Raw genomic sequence first — 22,348 nt, forward strand, 5'->3', positions numbered from 1 at the left:
GTTTGTGTTCTGTTGTTTTAGATTTGCAGTTCTCCTTTGAAGCATTTGGGCTACAGGTCAGCAAGTTCTTTTGTTCCCAAAACATTACATCTAATTCCCTTGTGGCTGTTGGTTAACTGAAAGCTTCCCTACAAACTGGACAACTGCTTTCTGTCTAGAAATGTGGTTTGCAAGGGATGAAACTCTTATGAGATCTCTCTGCCGTTTGTGATTACCAGTTATCAGATAAGGAGGTCATTGGTGACAGCCAACATAGCTTCCCTAAGGGCAGCTCATGCCTGACAAATTTGGTGGCCTTCTAAAATGGGGCTGCAGCACTGGTGGATAAGGGAAGAGTAACTGACATCATCTTCCTGGACTTGTGCAAAGTATTTGACACTGTCCTGCGTGAAATTCTGGTCTCTAAATTGGACAGACATGGATTTGATGGATAGGCCACTCAATGGATAAAGAATTGGTTGGATGATTGTACTCAAAGAGTTGTGGTCAATGGCTCACTTCCAAGTGGAGACTGGTGAGGAGTACTGTGTTTTTTTAAAAAAAGTCTCAAATTATAAATGAGGTTGATCCAGTATTTATTTCAGCTGCTGACAGCTTTAATTTTTCTTATAAGCGAGAGGGGGTCCCCAGGAATTTTGTATAGACAAAGTTTAATTCTGATCTGTGCAAATTAATTCTTAAAACCATATATTAAATTTTTAGTTGTTGACACTCCTCTGGCACCCTCAAAAGTTGTTGCTGATACTCATGCAATCCTCTGCACTGTCCTAAAGCTGGTGTATGAATGAATAAATTATATGAAGTGTGGAGTTCTTTAATTTTCATACAGCAAAATCTGTGATGATGATAAAGCTATTGATTTGTTTGGATAAGTTGTTTTCGTCATATGGAATAGTGCAAGGAAAGGATTTACACATGAGCTCTGCTGATCCACAGAGCAGCACTGCTTGGCCATTACCTTGTCAAGGTGGGAGACCAGATAGCAGGGCTCTTGAGAGATTTGCACTTTGATGGCAACTTTGCAGATGGAGACCACAGCAGCGGGGGAGAGTGATTGTCAGGTCTTATTTGTATGTTGGTATCTTATGAAACATTTGACAGAGCAAAGGGGAAGTATCTGCTAAATTGTTTCTCAGAAATGTTTTTATTTTCTGCATTCCAAAGATTAAACTTTTGAATTCAGCTTTAATCTTTTTTCCTGATTATTTTTAAATCTTTCTTGTTAATACCTGCGTGTCGGAATACAGTCCCATAGAATACTTTAGTAGGGATTCAGTATTGTTGTCCTCCTATTTATGTTCACAAATGCGTGCCTGCATTTTCCAGCTTTCCTCTCAATTAACATTACTGGCCTTTTTCTGCTTTAAGAATGTTTATTCTCTAAAAAATTGCTACATTCTTTTGCTTTCCTGTACTAATGGTGTTTCTACTGGGCTGGAAAGCAAATGGATACAAGAAGCAAGATCCTTATTGAGATAACTAGAATTAATTTTCCAGTAGCCGAGATGAGCCACATAATATCGTGCAATACATACTTTTGTACTAGAGTGAAGGATTTAGCCAATAACACATTGGAGCCAGTTTCTTCATCAGTAATTAACCTAATCCTGCAGAATACCCTCCTTTAATAAAAGGAAACACAAATTTTCTATGCCAATCTTCTTTTTTGTCCATGTTCCAATTAATTAAATTTATACAGTTTTTTTTTTGTTCAGATCCTTTGTCTTTTTTTATAAGTTGAATTATTTATCGCTTCATTGCTTTGCAAGCTTTTTATTCTGCCATAAGCATTTTTCTCAAATCAGAAGATGTAACTACAGCTTTAATAGTGTCTTTCAGTGTAATAGATTAAAAAAAAAGGAGATTCTGAGGAAACTGGTACAAACAAAGTTATAATTCTTTGTGCTATTTTTCTTTGTTTATCTAATGACAGCCCCTTCTGCAGAGCAGACAAGCTTTAATATCTCTCTATGGCTGTATCATGTGACTGCTTTACTTCTATGAGCATGTTTCTTGATAAATTCTTAATATTGGGGAACAGCTTTTGGTCTAGAATAAAGGGCTAAAGACTGCATAAATGCCAAGCCAATTTACTGAGGATTTTTCTTTGTTTACATGCTGCCTTTTAACCTAAATGTGCAGGTTTTGTCATAGCCATTTCATTTTAGGGTTTTCAATTTGATTTGTTTTGAAACTTATAAGATTTTGTATGATCCAAGACCTTAAATAAACATGAAAGGTATAAAACTAAAAAACCTGAAACAATAACCAGTAGAACTCCCTAGAAAAAAAGAACTTTTTTGGTCTGGGAAGCTTGCAGTCTAAATGAGAGACAAATTGATACATACAGGTAAGAAAGAAGAGAGAAGACAAGATGTGGTTTCATACACTCAGCTCCCAAAGCCTGTAACATCAGATTAAATCTTTTTTTTCTTTACACAGGGAAACTAAGGAGATACGGTGTTAAGCAGAAAAAATACCTCACAGGAGAGAGCTGGTAACATCAATCTTTTGGCCTCCCTCCTAAGATCATTCATGGATGATACATACTCAGTCATTTTAGTGACTCCTCTCTTTTTATATGTTCTTGGTAGACTATGGATTAAGGGAAAGAAATCAGTCTGACCATACAGAACAACATTGAGGAGGAAGAAACCTTAAATGAGAATTAGAGGGAGCTGTGAAAGCAATTCCTAGATGAGCATGTAGTGAATTATTGATGCGCCTGTTGGAAGGGAGCTCTGGGGTCACCTAGTCTAAACTTCTGGCAGAGCTGGGCTATGGCTGGTTGGGAAACGTTGTCTTTCTGATGTTTAGCCTGAACCTCCCACATGACAATCTGTGGCTGTTTCACTTTGCTTTGTGACATGTCTGCCACTACTGAGGAGAGTTTGGCTTCCTTGTCTTTGTGGTTCCTCTTCATGCCAGCAGCTATTATCTTGCCCCTACAGTTTGCTATTCACCAAACTGAACAAGGACAGTTTCCTCAGCCACCCCTCGTGGATCATGAGATCTGGTTCCCTGACTCTTGTGACGATCCTCTGCTGGACCTCTCCACATTGCTCTTGAAGTGAGGGTGCAAAAACCGGCTGTGTATTATTCCAGCCTCATCCCTACAGAGTATAAGATGAGAATAAAGCCTCTTGTTCTGTGAGCTGCACTGTTGCTGTTTGACTTGTTACTCACCATAAGTGCTGGGATCTGTTCAGTGGTTGACCACTGGCCTACACTGCAGAGTTGCAGTATGAAGTGAGGACGGTGACTTCTATCTTCAGTGTTGTGGTAGTTTTGAAAATGGAGTGATTGCCCATGTTCAACAGAGGGGATTCCTAGACAGAGAGCATCTCGCTGCACTTGAGTAAAATGCCTACATTTTGGAGAAGATGAGATTTAAAACTGCACTTCTGCCCTTCTTGGCCTTGCAAATACCATAAGGTAAATTTATTTATAATTATTTTAAAATTAGGTCAACGCTGTTATTTTTCTTTTAAAATGCAAATAAGGAAAATGTAACTATAAAAAAGATGAAACCATAATTGAGTCAGTTGACAACAGGAAACATTAATTGTAACACAGGTATCTGATTTAAGTTACTCCTTTAGACGTCAAATTGCAGCACTTTCTTTGCAACAGGAGTTAACAGACATGAAAAAATTGCTAGAAAGCAGGCAGCCAGAGGTGGCTGACATAAATGTTCTCACTGCAATGTCATTTGTCAACAGGAGTAATCTTCCAAGGAAAATGTGAGTTTAAGCAATTTTACATTAGTTTTTCTTAAAACAAACAAACAAAGTCCTACCTTGATATCAAGACAATTGTCACTGGTTTTACCTTCTGCAGGAATGCAATTTTACAGCCATGTTTTTTCATTAAATTTTAGAATTAGATCTTTTCCAACTATTCTTCGTTTTCATATTCAGTGTTTCAGCAAGCAGGTACCGTCTGAAATTTTAGTTTTAGCTGACAAATGTTTTCAAGAATAAAACCATCAGAGGCTACTTTATGTCTCGATAGAAGAAGTTTAGGAATGTAGTAAAATAGCAAAGTATTTTTAAAAGAGCTTTGCATGGTTTCGTTATTTGTTGCAGATACAAAATTAATAGTGAAGACCCAGAAGCAATTCTGGGAAGGCAGTAATTGGAGCCATCTAAGTTGCTCCTCTTCTCCTTACTGTTGCCTGACTTTTATAGCAAACTAGGTCAGTTTGTCACTAGTTCACCTGATCTGCACAGTTCATTGTTAGTTGTTCAGCACAGTAGATGTTTCTAGGCTATATGCATGCTGCATAATATTGCAGATTAAGAGTGGCAGCCTTTTGTCGTTCTTCCATTAAGAATGAAAGATGTAAAGCAGTGCTTAGCCCTGCTAAATAGAAAGTTAAAACAAGTAATAGAACAAAAGCCCAAATTGGATAACATAGAATGTTAGTTTTCCCAATCAAATTCGGTATCTTCTGGAAGTTTATTTTTGTCTCCCAAAATGGTTAGAAGCTGAAGTGCCTAGTGGGAGAGGTTCTCCGAACTGAAGGAGGTTTGTACCGGTTTATCAGCTGTAGGAAGTAATCTTGCTGTTGTAATGAAGGAGTAGAAGTAGGGTTGCTTTCAGGGGGGTTCCTTTCTGCTTTACACATTGAATATCAATGCAAGCATCTTTTTTTCCTAATGCACTGGAATGTTGTTATCCTCTGTGAGTATTTCTTTGTATGTTGATCATCAGTTGGTGCTATAAAATTTCTAGCAGAGTCCTAGCTCTGGATGAGCTTGCTTTTAGTATGTGATTTTGATTGCTGAGTTACTCCTCAATTTTTTTTCTACCTGCTTTTATTTATTTATTTAATTCACTGGGGTGTATGATTATTTTTATCTTCATCTGAGCATAACATGTAATTTTAAATCAGTGGATTTCTTTGTTGTTGTTTTCTAGTTTCTGAAAGCTACTCTTAGCCTGTTTCTCCAAGTCAGTTTCCTTTTAACTTTTAACCAAGCCTTTCTTAATAAGTGATGTGCACTAACAGTGTGTTTTCAATATGATGTCTTTCAGTATTGTACATAATGTCTCTGGGATTTAATTCCTTTAGCAGTTCTTTTTATCTTCTTTTTATTAGTCTTTCTTATTTCTGTGTCATTTTCCATTTGGAAATCACAGACAACTGTGATGGATTTTTTGGCTTTTGTAACATCTGTAGGGATAGTGAATATGAGCACGTTATTAGCGTGTCTATTCAATACTAAGTCTGGGACTGCGTTTCTAATGGCTTCTCTATCCAGCTCTCCATGAACTGATTATTGTAGAGCTAAAAGTTTCATCTCTGCTTTGTGTCCCAGCGTGATACTTTCCTGATATTCATGGGCATCTGGCATTACAATTGTATTTCCTTCCCTCATTGCCTCTCTGATCTCCCTTAGCATACTGTAGATGGTCAGTGCCATCATTCTGCTAAAGCAATTGATAATGCAAACCTACATTGAGCTCTTACATTTTGATCCAAGAACACTGAATGTTTTATTGAAATCTTCTTACCGAAATTCCATCAGAGGCCAAATAGTCCCCAGGACCTTTAATGCAGACACTTGAGAGATGAGACTGTCTACTTAGAAAACTTCATGCAACTTAATGCTCTTGTCATTCAGTTGAAATAGTAATGTATCAAGCTCTAAGCCTTTTGTGGCTGGTCTGCAAAGTGTGGCATTTCATGGGAGCAGCGGGGCAATAATTACAGGATATTTCAAGTTTATCCCTATTCTGTCACAATTGAGCATCCATTTTCCTTCTGAACACAAACTCTTGCACGTATTGTGGACATATTCAGAAATCTTCTTTACTGTAATCATATATTTGTAGATTCTTGCCTGAAATTGTACAGATATCTGGAGAATGTATAAGGTTAGAGTGAATTGCATCACTAATTGAAACTAACAGGAGCTTCTGGCTCTTTTTATTGAGACATCTGTTGACCTCCATGCTCTAGTTAACTCTGCATGTATTTGTTCAGAGTATTGCCCATTCAGAATGTTATATTACAGCTAGTAATAATTGACTGGTATTTTAATGCTAATCTGTACTATTCAGCTCCTGGGTCCAATTACTTACTGTTGCGGGGATAAAGAATCAATGGCGATTTTTCTCCATCTCTCCCCTAGATAATATGAACTACATTGTAGCTATCTAAAATTAAAAAAATTGCACAGTTCCAAGAATAGGATGCTATTATTGTGCTGTTGGGTACTTAATTTCAATATATATTCATTTTTGTGATGTAATAGCATGCTTTTTTTGAAGCATGATACCTTTGATAGGGTTTTTTTGTTTGTTTAGCCACAGCTTAAAGTACTGGAAGTAATGACAGAAACATTCAAATAAGATGTTTTGCTGAGAAACTCTGATCTTTTCTATGTAAGTATAACTTTATCCATAATGAAAATCAGCTCTTTTGCGTCATTTTTTTTTTCTGCAAGACTGGTAAAAATCATAAGGCTTAGTTATGAAAATGTTTTTCCCATCTAGTTTTGTAGATGAGTTTTATGGAAGTGCCATTTGGTAAATAATTCAGAAGATCTGCCAAGTTATTTTTACTTGAAATTCTACTTATTGCAGTGATTATCATTGCATTGAATGGCAGGATTTTTTTTGCTTTCTTACATGGGGTGAAAGTAACCTTAAAGTAAGACAGGGAAACATTGATTGTGAGGTTAAAAATTGTATGTGTAAGATCTATGAGTCTTTTTTTGCATAATAAATAAAAACAATACTACTACTCAGCTTTCATAATATATGGCCCTTAACTTTGTCACGAGTTTTGGTAATAATGAGGTATATCTATTAAGTGATTATAATCATATAATGTAAGTATAGGCCCAACACACACGCATGCGCCTCCTCGTGCACCTCTCTTCCCAGTGAACCCAGTGCCACAGATAAGGCCCGACAGACAAAACAGTAAAGTTTACATAAAAAATGCAACAAATCAGCACTAAGTTCTGAGGCAGTGATGTTGCTTACCGGTAGGTTTGCTTTTACAGAAATGTTGCAAAATACTGAAATCTTGGCTTTACAAGAGTGGGAAAAATTTTGATACTATTTCAACTGAATATTCGATTTGATACTATTTCAACTGAATGTCAACAGAGTATTAAGTTGCGTGAAGTTTTCTAAATGGAGTGGGAAAAATTTTTTGAAACCTGAAGCGTGAATTTTAGGCACAAGGAATAGTGAAAAACGTGCGTGAACTTGTCATACAACAATGGGCAACTAGTTCTGCATATGCTGAGATGAGGCCGAGAGGAGACCCTATCGCTTTCTACAACTATCTGAAAGGAGGTTGTAGCAAGGAGGGTGCTGAACTTTTCTCCCGAGTAACAACTGATAGGACGAGAGGAAATGGTCTGAAGTTTCAACAAGGGAGGTTTAGATTTGAGATTAGAAAAAATTTCTTTGATGAAAGAGTTGTCAAGCACTGGAACAGGCTTCCCAGGAAAGTGGTGGAATCTCCTCCCCTGGAGGTGTTCAAAAAACATGTAGATGTGGCACTTCATGACATGGTTTAGTGCACATGGTGGTGTTGGGCTGACGGTTGGACATGATGATCCTGGTCTTTTCCAGCCTTAATGGTTCTATGATTCTATGTTTCTTGTTATCATTTAGTGCTACTATTACAATGGAATGCATGAGTGATGCACCTGAAACTTAGAAGACGTTAGAAGAAAAGTTTCTAGCTGATGTGATAAAGGACTTCTGCTAATTCCTTTTTTTTATTTTATTACTTGTCTATTAAACTTACCATGTAGTTCTAGGACATAGCAAGAAACTGGTGAATCATGAGATTTTTTTTTCCCATGAAGGCATACAAATGACCTGTAATCTGCATACTTGGAAATATTTCTCCTCCTTGGACATAATTACAGCTCCTTTCCTGTTTTAGCATTTGATACTTGCAGAATTTGTAAATAAGAGTTTCCTACAGTCCTAATGTGATATGAGAAGCATTGGCATGGGGATTTAGGTAAGGTAGTGAAGAAATTTTCCTAGTAAACTCCTATTAATTTAGTGGAAAGTACTGCTGTTGTCAGCTGAGAAGTCAGTACAATGAACCAGTGTTAATATGCCTACTTCAGCCAGTAGGTATAATAATATTTATTAAACAAGCAATAAACAAACTAACAACAAAAAATAGTTTTTAAAAAAGGGAAAACTAACTATAAATACACAAGTGGACTTGATGCTTCTCCCTCTAGGTGGCTCTATTGACAAAGTTGGACTGTACACAAAAAATAAATTGAGAAAATTCCAGAAGTCAATAGTTCTGCAGGATTAATGGATAGGGGTAGCTTTTCCACAGGACTCACACTTCAGCTGACTGAAACTAGACATATGTTTTCTGTCTTTGTTGATTTGTTCATTCCACAAGAAAACTGCCTACATTTTTCTGATGAAGAAAAACCAAAGCAAAAAAGATACCATTTCATATTGAAAATGCTGAAGCCTAATGTTCCACAGTTGAAAATAGCTCAAAGTTTTGACCTTTACTTTTGTGCTCTTAATAAACTTTATTATAAAAAAATAAATATTAAAAAAAGAAGAATGTCCATTCTTATGCTATATCAAAGTGAAACATGGCATGTTAAGGTGAATGTTCCAAGAAAACAAATACTTTTTGTACTTCTTTTGTTAGTCAGAATTTTTAAATATTTTTATTCTAACTGACCAAAAATGGTCGATATTTGTTTTATCTTTTTGGTGAACCGAAAAGTAGTTGTTTGCATGTCTGTAGCTATAAGATATTTGTAAGATCTGTCTCCTATCTGATTTGTGAATTTCTCTGCTTACAGATATCCAATGCTTTAATACTGCCTTGTATAACATATGCACCGAAGCCTCCACAACAGCATATTGTAAACTGCTTTATTCTGAATCCCACCTGTATCTTCTCTGTCATATGTCTCAAAACGTATTAAGCCCACAGACCTGGGAATTTTGAAAGGAATGCATTAGTTTCTAATTTTTATACTTAAAATCTTTCCAGTTGTTTTTATATGAATTGAAAATAATGTGACTTTCTTTTCAAAAGTGTATGACGTACTGTTCTTTCAATGTTTCAAATGCTAGTCTTCTGCCCGAGTAGTAAATGTTTAAGTATGATAAGCTTTTCTGCATTTTTCCAGTGCATGTGTGTTATTCATGACTTTTTGAATACTTCAGAGTAAAACAGAGCTTTATTGTTTCATTGAATAAGGAAGGAATGAGTTTTTTTTCTTCTTCTCAGGTATTTACTTCAGCAGAACATATTGGAATGAATAATAGACATCAAAAGTAGAAAATAAACTTGTTAAGCTGTAATTTGTACTTTCCTGAGTATGACATAAAACTATCTTGTATATTTATTTACTTTGTTATACTTTAAGTGTCCTGGCTGTTTCAGCTACATACTTTTAAACAATTTTTTATAGCCTAATAAATATCAATATATGGAAGTTTTCCTTGGCATCCCATTTTTATTTTAGTCCTAGTTTTAAACTATTATTTCTAATCATTGTAGTGTGCTAAATAACACACCATGCTTCTTGATATTTATGTATATTCTTGGTATTCTGAAGCTATTTGAGTATTCAGGAGTAATCCTTTCCTCCTATAATCATCTTACTTCATTTTGTTCTCCGAGATAGACTGCTGCTTTAGTTTACTTCCTGAAACCTCTCTGTTATTCTGATGATTGAAGAACTAAGTTAGCTTTGTTCATTAATCTATTAGTGAAACTGTTAAAAGCAAAAGATACATACTATATTTTTATCTGTCCACTAGTGAAATACAGTGGTTACTAATAGAGACCTTTGGGGGACCAGGTTGGACGTATATGTCATTGTTCTGTGTTGGCCTCGCCTTGGTTACATTTAAAGCTGTAGTTGTAAAATATAATACTTTTGGAAGCCGTATCGTGTGTAAGGAGGATGTTATCTTTGTGAATACACTGCTGTTCTCAAAGAAATTGGAAATTACAGAGTGACAATAATGCGAATTTGTCTATGAATCATTGTGCCAAAGAGATACTCGCAATGATTTTCATTGCTAGTACAATGGTGTTTGTGGAACAGTTAAAATTTTTAAATGGCAAAACTTCCTCCTTTTAATAATTGTATGTTTCTTCTGGGCAATTATTTCACTACTTGAAAAATAGCTTGTATCTCCCTAGCCTAGATGCTTTGCACAAGTCTGAAAGGTAGGGCTAAAGAAACTCGAGGTCATGAAGGATCTGTTTACTGCAAAAAAATCAGTTTTTTTTTCTCAATTAGCCCTTTTATCTTAATCCTTACACCAGCCTTCAGTAGGTTAATATGGTAGGCAATGAGCACCGTTGGCAAGATGCTCTCCTACCTGTTTACCTTGGTCATTAAAATGATTTCCCTAAATGTGATCTCAGTATTTATATTGTGAAATATCAAGTCAGAATCTACATCACCAGACTCTTGAGAATTCTCATTTCACAGTATTAATATTTTTTTTTGTAGTTGATAAATGAAATGCCAAGTATACGAGTAAAGTAACAGCAGCTATGCTTTTCAGAAAGCAGATTTTTAAAAAAAATCCTTATGTAAGTCTTTCTCTGACATGGAAATTATAATACTCTGGCAAAAGCCAAAAGCGTAATTGTTTCCTGAAGCCATGCAAAAGATTTGAGATTACTCTGAGAACTATTGATTTTAAAGTTCATGAAGAGTGTCTGTAATCAGCATAGCAATTTGACTTCTTAATTAGACCAGTCCTGTGAGAGTTTGGCTCCCCATACAGTATGTTTATGCAACTAATCAGCCAGGCAGCAAAAAAACAATTATAGATACTATCTTATTTTTTTAACTCGCAAAGGAGCAAGAACTGAAATACTGGAGCTCTTGTTTCTGTGGTAATCAAAACATGGTTCTGAATGAATAGAAATAAAAAAAAAAAAAAAAGAATTCCCTGAAGAAATCTATACACCACAAAAAATGTCCTTGGCAACTAACAGGAGCAAGATAAGGACAAAAAACTCTTGGACTGTGCCAAGACTGTGCCAGCAAATGCTAGCTACCTGCTGGACTAATATGCATAAATTTTCATTTTTTTCATTGGGAATTTATCAAGTCACAAAAAGGCATATGTGAGATTTTGGTTTTGTTATGACAAGTCAGTCAGTCTGCTGTTGACATTAAAAAAAAGTGCTGTCTATTATCAATTTATATCCTTAAATTTGTCTTGTTTCTTACGGACATAAATGTTGGTAATTTGAACATATCGTAAGTTGTCCTTGATGTATGAAGTGATTTGTAGTGAAAGTAGCTTGAAACAGTAGATTAAGCAGTACCCAGAACCTGACTTGTTATTTCTTCCATTTACGCGGCTTTCCAATAGGCTAAGTGTTTATTCAGCATCGATTTATGACTCAAAGATTTTGAGATCAGTGTTTGGTATTACAACTAATTGTGTTGACAACTGAACTGTGTATTGCATTCTGCAAATATATCATGGTAGTAGTTCAGGATATTTGTCTGCCAAATACCAACCGTCTGTTTGTGGTTTATTATTGCCTTTTCTTTCCTTAGGGAAGAGGTTTGTGCATTGGCTTTCTTCTTGTCATTGACAGAGAAGACTTGCCTTTTGGTTTTGCATGGTGCTTATGTTGATAGTTTAAGTTCTTTAATGCCTGTGAGAGACAATTCTGATAATTTCTAGGTAGGTCAGGAGTATGCGCTCAGAGCCTTTTCTAGAAAACTTTGGTTTTGCACAGATAAACCTGTCTCCTGCTGCAGGCAATTCTAGTTTGCTTTTGGAGTAGAGTTGTTATTTTCATTTATTCCAGAGCTCTTTTTCAGTCTTGTAGCTATACTTAAGCTAGACCACAGATCACCTGAAGTTGTGGACTGAAACCTGTTACTTGATCCTATGCCAGATACAGAGCAGAAGACAAAATTTACTTTCTCACAGACATCATTCACTTTAGTGTAAATAGCAGAACTCCAGCTGTTAATCTTGCCTATGAGTGGTTTTCAAGTTATTATCTTTTTTTTTTTTCTTTTTAAATTGTTAAATCAATAGAAAGGAATTATAGAGTTAGGCATTATTGTCAAAAGGCCATCTAGGACATTCAAAGGGAAAAAGGTATTTATTACTTTTTTTCCTTGTTTACATCTTCAGGTTTCCTTTCCTTATTTAGCAGTGATTTTTTTGAAAGACTGTTGGCAGTAGTGGGGTAAGTGTCCACCAGGCTTTCAGGACACCGAGTGTTTCAGGAACTGAGCAGTCAGAACATTGTTTGTCATATTTGAAGCAGCTTAATAGTCACATCCTATCATTCTTTTTCTTCATTACATAAACAGAATTTGGATGAAATAAGGATATTCCTACTAACAGTTGGACAGAGACTTTGAGAGTTCAGAACAAGGAATCCGACATAATAAGATATTTTGAAAAAGCTTAACTGTGAACAATGAATTCTTCTTTAACTGAAAGACGTGTGATGGAGGCTCTAAGAATTAGAGTTATTTTGTTAACTTGATGAAATCTACCAGTATATGATGCCAATATATGAAAACTACACCTAGGTGGCCATGTATGCCCTCTTGCTGTTTGGGTCATTGACTGGACTCTGTCTTGGAGGCCAGAAGCATCCTTTTGCATATAGACTGTATAAGCCTATTCCATTAACTTTTCTGGTAGATTTGCCTTAGTTAACTATGTTACTGGGTGTTTGGTTTTTTTTTTTTCTGTTTGGTTTTTTTTCTTTTCTGAAGAGTGTAATTTTTTTTTTTTTCTCTGTGGTTTGACATTTCAGCTGGGGCCTGGAATAAGGTGATCATTTCCTTTCTCAATTCAGTTCCGTTTTGAGTGAACTATAATAGGAAGACAATTTTCAGCCTTTACAGATGACGTGGAAAATGTGCTTGATGATGTGTCTTGGGGATATTTACTTAAGTGCAGCACAGTGATTGAGCTTTGAGATGCAGAACTTTATATTCGAAATAATAAGAAATGACTGTGACTTAGAGGAAGACTTCTAGGAAGACTTAAAATAGGCAATAAGATGGGCTTTGAGTAGCGGGCAGGCTGTGTGTCTGTGGGTCAAGCTGGTGGTAAGGAAAGTATTCTGGAAGATTGAAAGGGACCAGCCAGAATTTTGTTACAAACCAAAGGGTTTCTGGAGGTTCAGGCTTAGTCTGAGACCAATAAAGAGGAACTTGCTGTGCAGGGATTAGACATGGGGGAAGAGGGCTGTGTGCAAACCTTTTCATTCTACTTACCCTTTAGAATTAAAAATCTTTATTTCAAGATTTTACGCAGCTCATTTTCAAGAAAAAAATGCTACATCAGTTTAGAAGGCATTTTATTTTACTTGACTACTTCAGCTTAAAACAGTAGTGCAAGTAAATTCACTTAAAACATTGGTTAATTTGATAGGCCATTAGAGTGTGCAGTAGCACACTTATGCAAGAGCAACAAGTGCCAGTCTTTGTTTAAATTGCAGATCTTACCTTTTTTCTCCTTTTAGTTTTTAACACCCTGTGTTGATCCTAGTGAGGCTGTCTTGGTCTTCAGAAGTCAGCTACAGGAAAAGCTTTAAAGACACAAAGTGATGATTGCATTGTCATGTTTTCAGTGGCTAAATAGTAAGCAGAGTTTATGAAATGTAGAATATATGCAATGTAAGACTGGTTTGAAATGCTGGTATTCTATGTGTATTTACAATGAAAAAATTCTGAGAAGATGTACCTTGCTTGTGCATAAGTAAAAATGGAGCTGGAGTTTGCTTTTGTTTTGGTTCTTTTACGGCCAAGAGGGAAAATAAAAGCTTAAGATAAAAATGCTTTTGATTCCATGGCAAATTATTTATTAAGACTTATCTTAAAACTAGTTGACCACTTTAGGAATTTGGAGCACACATATTGTCTGACAAACGTGTTGCACAAATTTTCTAGGGCAATTATAGTTTTGGGGTTTAGTTAATGTAAAGGCATCATCTCTAGCAGAGAAAACAGTTTATGCAATGGAAGTTTTGAAAATATAGAGTAGCACGGGTAAGACAGTGCTTTTGCATGTTTCTCCTGTTTCAGAAATTGGATTACCTAACAAACTTTTTATTCCAGCTTTAAGGCAACATTTTCATCGTAAGCGCATCTTAAATGTGCAGGAACTCTAGTAGTACTTTGCATAGGTTGTTAAGTAAGACTTTATGGGTTTAGCAGTGAGGTATCCTAGGATCATCATCTACATGTGGCAAGGCTACTTCTGGGCAGAACCATCACAAATAACAAGCCTTATTTCTTCTTTGCAGAAAGCGTAGGACAGAAGCCAAAAATTATGTTATGATACATCTCTGACTTACTCTTTAAATATCCCCAGTGTATTTAAACATTGTAAGGAAACAAGCACCAGATCCTCTGTGACCTGGTGAAGTTTATGTACTCTTTTGCGGGTCGTGTATCCTTCACCCTGTCTCATATTCTGTTTTGCTTTCTGAGTATGTAGATTGATAAACACTTCTAAGTCAATAGTACCCCAAAACTCTCCATTTTTTTTCTTCTGCTGTTACTTTCTTCCTTGATCCTAGAAAAAGGATCACTTCAGCAACTTCCTGGTAATTCAGCATGGAAGAGACCTACGTTAAAATGAATTCAGCATAGAAAAAAAGAAACTAGTGATGATTCAATGGACATTAAGAAATCTAGTTGGAGTCATAGGTGGGAGGAAATGTTTTGGGAAGAGGTAGAATGGCTCCCTGTGGCTGTGTAATGAATGAGGGTCTGCAACAGGAGAGAGCATGTGGGGGCAGGAAGGTATGGATAGTACTTCCTCATGTAGTACTTCCACATGGCAGCTTGCTGGATATTACTTGACCACTAGGTACTATGAGTTCTCAAATTCATGAACTATGCAGAACTGAGTTTTCTTCAATTAAATATTCATTTAAATGCTAGATGAATATTCTATTCACAAAGCATCAAAACAGAACACAAAATGAAGTTGTGGATGAGTAACATAACATTTAAATTGTAAAACAGTCTTCTCGTAAGTGAGAAATATGAAGTAAGAGGTACAGCTCACTTCACAGAGAATTACAGACTTTGAGAATTTTTTTCAGATTTTGAGTGACGTGCAATGTCTGTTTTGTATAGTGAATGAGAGTGGTTATGATTGGGATTTAGTAAAGTCAAAATTTACCAGGACTGGGAAAACACGTGATTATTGGAAAAAATCTACACACTAAAATCCAAGTGATCACTTTATGAAATCGTTTTATTGAAAGGCAATTGAAAAAAATATCGCAGAATACTTATTCATAAAACCCTCTTCCCTAGATTATTAGTTTGTTATTATTTTGACAATCAGTTGGACAGTAGTAGTGCTGGTGAATATGAGCATTGTTACTTTCAAACCTGCAGGCAATTGGACAATAATGAGAGTCTAGTAGTACAGTTTCTCATAAAATGGACACTAGACAGTGACATAGTGGATGATAACAAAATACGCGTGGGCACATTAGCACTCAATATAGGAGAGAAACTTCATGTAGGTTCCCTATTTTAAAGCCAGAGTTGTTAGTTCTTAACAGAATCACAGAATAGTTGAGGTTGGAAGGGACATCTGGAGATTGTCCAGCACAACTTCCCTGCTTAGAGCGCTCTGTCAAGTCATTTTTGAGCATATACAAGGATGAGGACTCCACAAACAACTTGGGCAATATTTTCCAATGTTTGACCAAAATGACAGTAAGAAAGTTTTTTTTCATTAACAGAAACTTCCTGTATTTCAGTTTGTGCCCATTTCCCTCTGTCCTGTGACTGGGCACCACTGGCAAGAGCCTCTCTGTCTTGCTTTTATGCCTCCCATCGAGTATTTATAGGCACGGATGAGATGCCCCTGAGCCTTCTGTTCTCCATGCTGAATGCCCCTGCCTCTCTCAGCTTCTCCTCATACAAAAAAATGCTCCAGTTCCTTAATGGTCCTCAGGGCCCTTTGCTGGACTTCATGCCCATGTCTCTCTTGTACTGGGGAGCTTGGGACTGGACACAGCACTCCAGATGTTTCTCAGTAGTACTGAACAGAGGAAAAGAAGCACCTTCCTTGACCTCCTGGTGACATTGCCAAGTTGCTGTGGGCCTTCTTTGCTGTGAGGGCACATGGCTGGCTCATGGTCAGTTTGTCCACCAGGACTCTTGGTCCACCTCTGCAAAGCTGGTTTCCAGCTAGTTTTCCCCCCAACCTGTGTTAGTGCCTGGTATTATTTCTCCACAGGTGTAGGACTTCGCACTTCCCCTTTATTGAACTTCATGAGGTTACTGTTTGCTCTTTCCTTTAGTCTGTAAAGGTTCTTGTGAATGGCAATACAACTTTCTGGTGTATCAACTGCCTCTCTTAATTTTGCATTGTCTATGAACTTGCTAAAGGTCCACTTTGTCTCATATTAATGAAGAAGTTGAAGAGTATTGGCTCTTGTATTGACACTTGGGGTTTGCCTCCAGATGGATTTGGTGCTGCTGATCCACTACTCTTTAAGTTCAACGCTTTGCACAGTTTTCACTGTTGATTGTTGGTTTTAGGAGGAGGCCTTGATTGATAGTAGCTGTTAATGTGAGCAAAGATTTTTACGTACACATGTAAATGTGGAAAACTGTGTATAGTGACCAGAATATTTTGCAGAAGGTGATAGTATGGTGTTAGCAGAATTCACATAAAAAACCCAATCAACAGATGCAGAAACCCGGCTTCCTCAGTTCTGAGGCTCATGGGAAGTACTTGCAGCTACTTCATCTGGCTCTAGATCATCCATTGATCTTCCAGTGTGCTCTCGTTTTCATGGCAGGCCAGGGCGGGAAATGTTGGAAAGATTAGAACCCTCCTAGTGGATCTGTCTACATTGAAGAAACTTCACATCAGCCAGGTATTGTCATCAGAAAAGCAGTTTAAAAATTTTTTAGCCATTTATAGGTGAGAAAGATCCCAAACATACTAAGTAGGGAAATAAATGAATGTCTTGCCAAGTGCTGGGTTGTAACAGATGGCTTTTTGTCATTGTTATTCTAGCATAGAATCTTGAAGTAAGTTAACGTAAGAGTACAGTTTTAAGAGATAAAGGACAAGGTGATGTTGCTCTGCATATGACAGGTCACAAGATGAATATGAAAAAACGCTTCTCACACACTATGATCTTTAGTGCTAAGTGTTGAACTAGTGATACTGTGTGACTAAAATTCTGATTTACAAATTGTATATATGCTAGTAAGTAGATGGATATGATGTTTTCATAATTTCTTTAGGTCTCTTTTCCTGTTAACATCATATCAGTGTAATCCAGATGGATTCTTGTCAACTTATGTTCTCTTTTGATCTGGGGAGTAGGAAATACAACAGAAAAATTGAGTGGCATGTAAGGCATCTGATCTAACTGAATAGAACAAACTGAATGGGATGTATTTTATTCTAGTTTGTTAAAAGATGTATTTCAAATTATTGAATCTTTACCTTTTTTGTCTTTGACCATCACATATTTGGAAGTTAAGACAGTTCCCCTAAACACGTCTGTGCTTTCTTCTAAGTGCAAAATAGAGAGAATAATTTTCCTTTGAATACTTGGAAGCTCGTATCATGGACCCAAGGATCCAACACTTCATTTGGTGAACAGATTCTTTTCTGCATTTTGAAAGTTCTGCTCCTTGGATAGATGCAATGTGTACCGGAATTTTGTATTTCAGTCAACAGACAGTAATCTGTGCTGCACAAAAGATTTCAGACAAAAATCAGAATTACTTCAGGCAGAATTCATTATGTTCCATATTCCATAAGAACAAGACCGTGGGACCTCATGCAGAAATCAAATGTATCTACTTTTGTTCATTAAGGGACAGTATTCAGTGTCTTATCTGTTATGGGAATAACACCTGACTTTTAGACTGTGATCACTATGATTTGTTTTTGTCATATTTCAAGCTTAGGAGAATGCTTGCTGTTTGTGTATTTTGTGCTTCTGATGGTTGTGTTGAAAACATGTGGGGAACGCTAACCTTTAAATACTATAGGATGGCTCAGGTTCTGCCGACTATATTGCGGCTTAGGAACATTTTAGGATTTTTCTTCATGTGATTTTATTGGAATATGGAAACAAGAAACCTGCTTAACATTGGATCACCTTATAGAAAACCATTTGAATGATAATTAAAGCTGTGTGTCTAAATTGTAAGAATATGAGTCGTGCTGTGGTTTTAGTTCCTATACCTTCATTCAGGTCCTTTATTTTCAATGTGTCTGAAAGTTTGCAGTTCAGCAAATAAAATATCCAGTCTTCAAAAAGAGAGATTTGATTGAATGTGTCTTGGTGCCTGCCAATCTTTTAGTGAAATTTCATGGCAAAATTTCTGCACAAATCTTGAAATATTTTGCAAACTTGAAGCCTTTGGGGATTTATTGAATGTCAGGTCATTACTCACAGTATGGGCATGTAAAATGGTAACTATGGCAACTGCAGAGCATTTGAATGGACGGTGAGGAGAGAGGTTTATGTGAAAGAAGCAATATCCCTGGACATAGGAAACATTCTCACAGAGGCTTCTTATATGAAAATATTATATATGTGTTCTATATGTGTGAGGTTCTTTCTGTATTCTAACGTCAAGGACAATAAAAAGTCCCATGACTAGTCCTCTTCCAAGTTTATTTTAATTGGTGCCACAGATTTTAAAGAGAGGTTTATCTTGTGTTCACTCATAAGTTGAAGCTTGTGGAATATTTGTAGGGCTTTAAAGGTATTGACCCCCTAGATTTTAATGCAGTGGAAACTGAAGCTATAAAAATGTGTGGTTTAAAATTTTGGTGTCTCTTTTAGGTTTGTTATATAAATTAGAAAATATTAAAAGATCAGTTAGAAAAGGGAAGAACAGTAGCTTGTGAATTTTGAAAATACATTCATAGTAGATGGTGAAGTTGCTTAAACAGGCACGTACTGAGCGAATGGGGTGCACTGTTTTGATGTGAGGCCTGTGGGAACAGAGTCTTAACTGGTGTTTTTCAAGTCATTCTAAGTTGTAGTGTTTGCAGAAGCTCTCATTGGATTTTGCAACACTTGCAAGACTTTTGAGAGTGCCTACGCATATTTATATAGTATCAGACCTTCAGCTTTTCTGATTTGTTTTTTCTTCACCTCTAGGTAGTTCCTATTCGCTGAGCTGGGTTTAATTTCTTTTGATTTGTCCCATCAGTGTTGCTTTCCATTATGAACCTTTGCAGCACTATGACTGGGTGGAAGAAGGAAAGTACCTGTATCTCCTTTCCTAAGATTATAATTCACAGATTGTATTGTCAATATGGATAGAAGTACTTTGTTCCATAGCTGGAGTGAATGGCATTGCACAATCATCGCTGATCATGAAGGGTTTTTTGTTTTTTTTCTTTAGTAATAAGCTTTGCATCTTTATCTTAATGCTTTGGATAAAATTGAATCTGGTCTCTAATATTTTGTCAAAATGTTCAAACCATTAAGAACATCCCTGCCTTCCTCGGTATGCTTAAGGAATAAATCCAAGATTTTCCATTTCCTGTCAAGAGAATTCTTCAGTGTAGACTTAACAGATTGTTTGTAATCTGTCTGTATTGTCACACAAAAGATACTGAAGGAACAAAGGTGTTTTTCATCTTTTGTTTGGGCTTGTCCAAAATGCAGTGTAAATCCTGGTCTCACTTGCACCTTAGTCTGCTGTCAGAAAGTGACATGATGAGGTTGAAAGCTCATCTTTTGTGCTGTTTTTTTGATGGCCAACCAGCCAGCAGCACTCACTGACTTAATGCAAATAAGAGCCAGTTTTGCTTTGAACTATAATTTGAGATAGTATTGTCATTCCTGATGGTAGCTAACTTTTAAAATTAATTTTGAATTTATCTTTTAATGTCCTTTTAAACTTTTGGTTTCTTTTGCTGTTATGTATACAGCATAAATATGCAGAAATTGCTTTTAAAAGAAATGCTTGTTACCAGTAATCATTTTTAAAAATCATGATTTTTTTTTTTTTTTTTATCTCTGGCTTTGATTTTATGGTAGTACCACATCCCAGATTGAAACCAGCTAATGGATTTCACAGAGAAAAGGCATAGTTACTATGGCTACACAGCACCCTGAAAGCTTAAAAGGACAAAGAATAAATGAATACGGTACTGGCTGCTTAGCCATTTCTGGAATAGATTCTAATAATTTAACAGCTTTATAGTCTTTCAGACACTGTCAGAAAAAAAACCAGGATGTTAGTCCTTTAAGAATTTGTGTTTTATTTTTCGTTTAATTCATTACTTTTGAAGTACTGTATTTCAAAAATGTTTTTCAAAATGTCCCCTACTTTTAGCCACTCTGTTTCGTGTATTCCTATTGCATGTAATGTAATTGATTGTTAACTGATCATTTTATCACTGATATTTTTACTATGGCATATTAAAATTAGTAGAAATCTAGTTCTTCTATAGACAAATAACAGAGTAATTGGAGTCTGATGAAAACTTGTAGCAGTGCACTTTTTGTAGCTTTTACTGTAGTTTTGGCTGAAATGCTTTTACCTTTGATTTTCTTATAAAACAATCTACATAATCAAGACAAATGTTTTGTATATAGTAAAGAATAACAAAACACGTGTGGTTAGGTTCATACAGTTAAGGAATCTAATTACCAGTTTTTAGTATCACTTTAGTGATTGATTGCAGAAGTGCTCCTACCTGCCTTTGCTTGAGAAAGAAAATATGTTAGAAATGATAAGCATATCACTGATCAACTCAAGGGCCTATTTTAATGACCTGTTAAAAATAATACAAAATAAAATTTTCAGATTGTAATGCTAAGATGCATCTGTTTTTCACCACAAACAGAAGTTCTGTCTACTGATAGTTATAGGCAGTGTACTTTAGCTGGGGTGTAGAAGAAAATCATTGGGAAGGTTGCAGGTGAGCTTACAGGAGGCTTTCTAGAGAGATCCTTGATGTGCTTATTTACGGACAGAGGGTTTCTGTATTTGTATTTTGGATTTAGCTGTCCAGTAACATATGCATATATTTGTAAAGCTAACTGGACTTGTTGCACATGCAACAGACCAGCTGAGCTGTCCTTCTATTGTAGATCTGTCCTGTTCTCCATAGAAATGCCGCGTTTCCTATGTTAGACAATAGCGTCAGTTATGTCTAAGACACCCAAAGAAGTCTGCTACCTAAAAACATCAGAATTATTGTACAGAACTTCACCATACAGACCAACATCTTGGAAAAATCTGTAAAGCCTATTTAGGCCAAATTCCAAGACGGAAGAGAATTTCCTGGGCAGAAGAGAATGCCTGGGAATACCCAAGAATAACCTAAGTACATGTATAGGGGAAAGGAGGTGACACTGGTAGAAAAATATTGTGGGAAAATCATCATGCTATTTATTGTGGATCAGAGATTGCATAAATATGTAGTACTTCTTAAATTAACTCCGGGTTATAAATGCTTACAAACTAAGGTACGGTGGTGCAGAAATGACCGAGAAGGTCCAATTACCTTTTAAACCTCCACAGGGCCTGTTTCTAACTGCTTCTGCTGTGTTTTGATGAACAAATAGATCAAAAAATGTAAAATACAAATCTAAACTGTGTATGTCAGACTTCGAAATTCAGGGGGCCAGTTTTCATAACTTAAGACAGTTCTTTAACTGAAAGCTTGAACAATGCTTCTGTTAAAATTTCACACTCAAGACTAAAACAATACTAAGTTTTATTTTTCTTTGACTACTTTCATAGGTTTTTTTTTTCAGAAGATCTTCACCTAGAAATGAGTGTTGTACATTTCTGCTGCTTAAGATAGGGAGAGGAGGTTCTCAAGGTAGATTTTCAGGTAAAATGCAAATTACTTTCAGGAAATCACTGTAATTAATTTTTTATCTTGTATGGAAAGCTATTGAGAAATTTTCCTCTTGTTCATATTTCTTTGATCATTGTAAATATGAGAATGAAAAAATTAGATGGGCTATTAATGATTTGTAGGTGATGTTATCTAGCTTGTTGTCTCATAGTAAGGAGTCATGGTGCACTTTTCGTTCCAAAACTTACTGTCGAGCATAGCATAATGTTATTCTGTAAAACTTGTATTGTGCAGTTTGTTTTGTTACGTGTAACATAATGATTTCGCAACTTTAACAAGTAAAAGCTATAAACACGTTGACAAAAATGGAATTATAAAGCCAGTAAAATAACATAAAATCTCCTTATTGGAGGTTTTCATTCATGTGTTTCTTTTGGTTTGGTGAAGTACTCAATTTATTTGTTATTTACTGAAGTACTGCAGAAAAAGATGTTACTTGAAATTCAGGAGTGGATCAGTTAGAAGT

General features: G+C 36.1%; 1 protein-coding gene across 7 annotated transcripts in view; it reads left to right on the forward strand.

Moving 5' to 3' along the window:
* MARCHF1 (membrane associated ring-CH-type finger 1) overlaps positions 1 to 22,348 on the forward strand; it is a 271,229-nt gene that overhangs the window by 85,970 nt on the left and 162,911 nt on the right. The gene's annotated exons all lie outside the window — the stretch shown is intronic.

Source organism: Cuculus canorus, chromosome 4 (assembly GCF_017976375.1).
Source record: "Cuculus canorus isolate bCucCan1 chromosome 4, bCucCan1.pri, whole genome shotgun sequence".
In the NCBI taxonomy this organism is placed as follows: domain Eukaryota; kingdom Metazoa; phylum Chordata; class Aves; order Cuculiformes; family Cuculidae; genus Cuculus; species Cuculus canorus.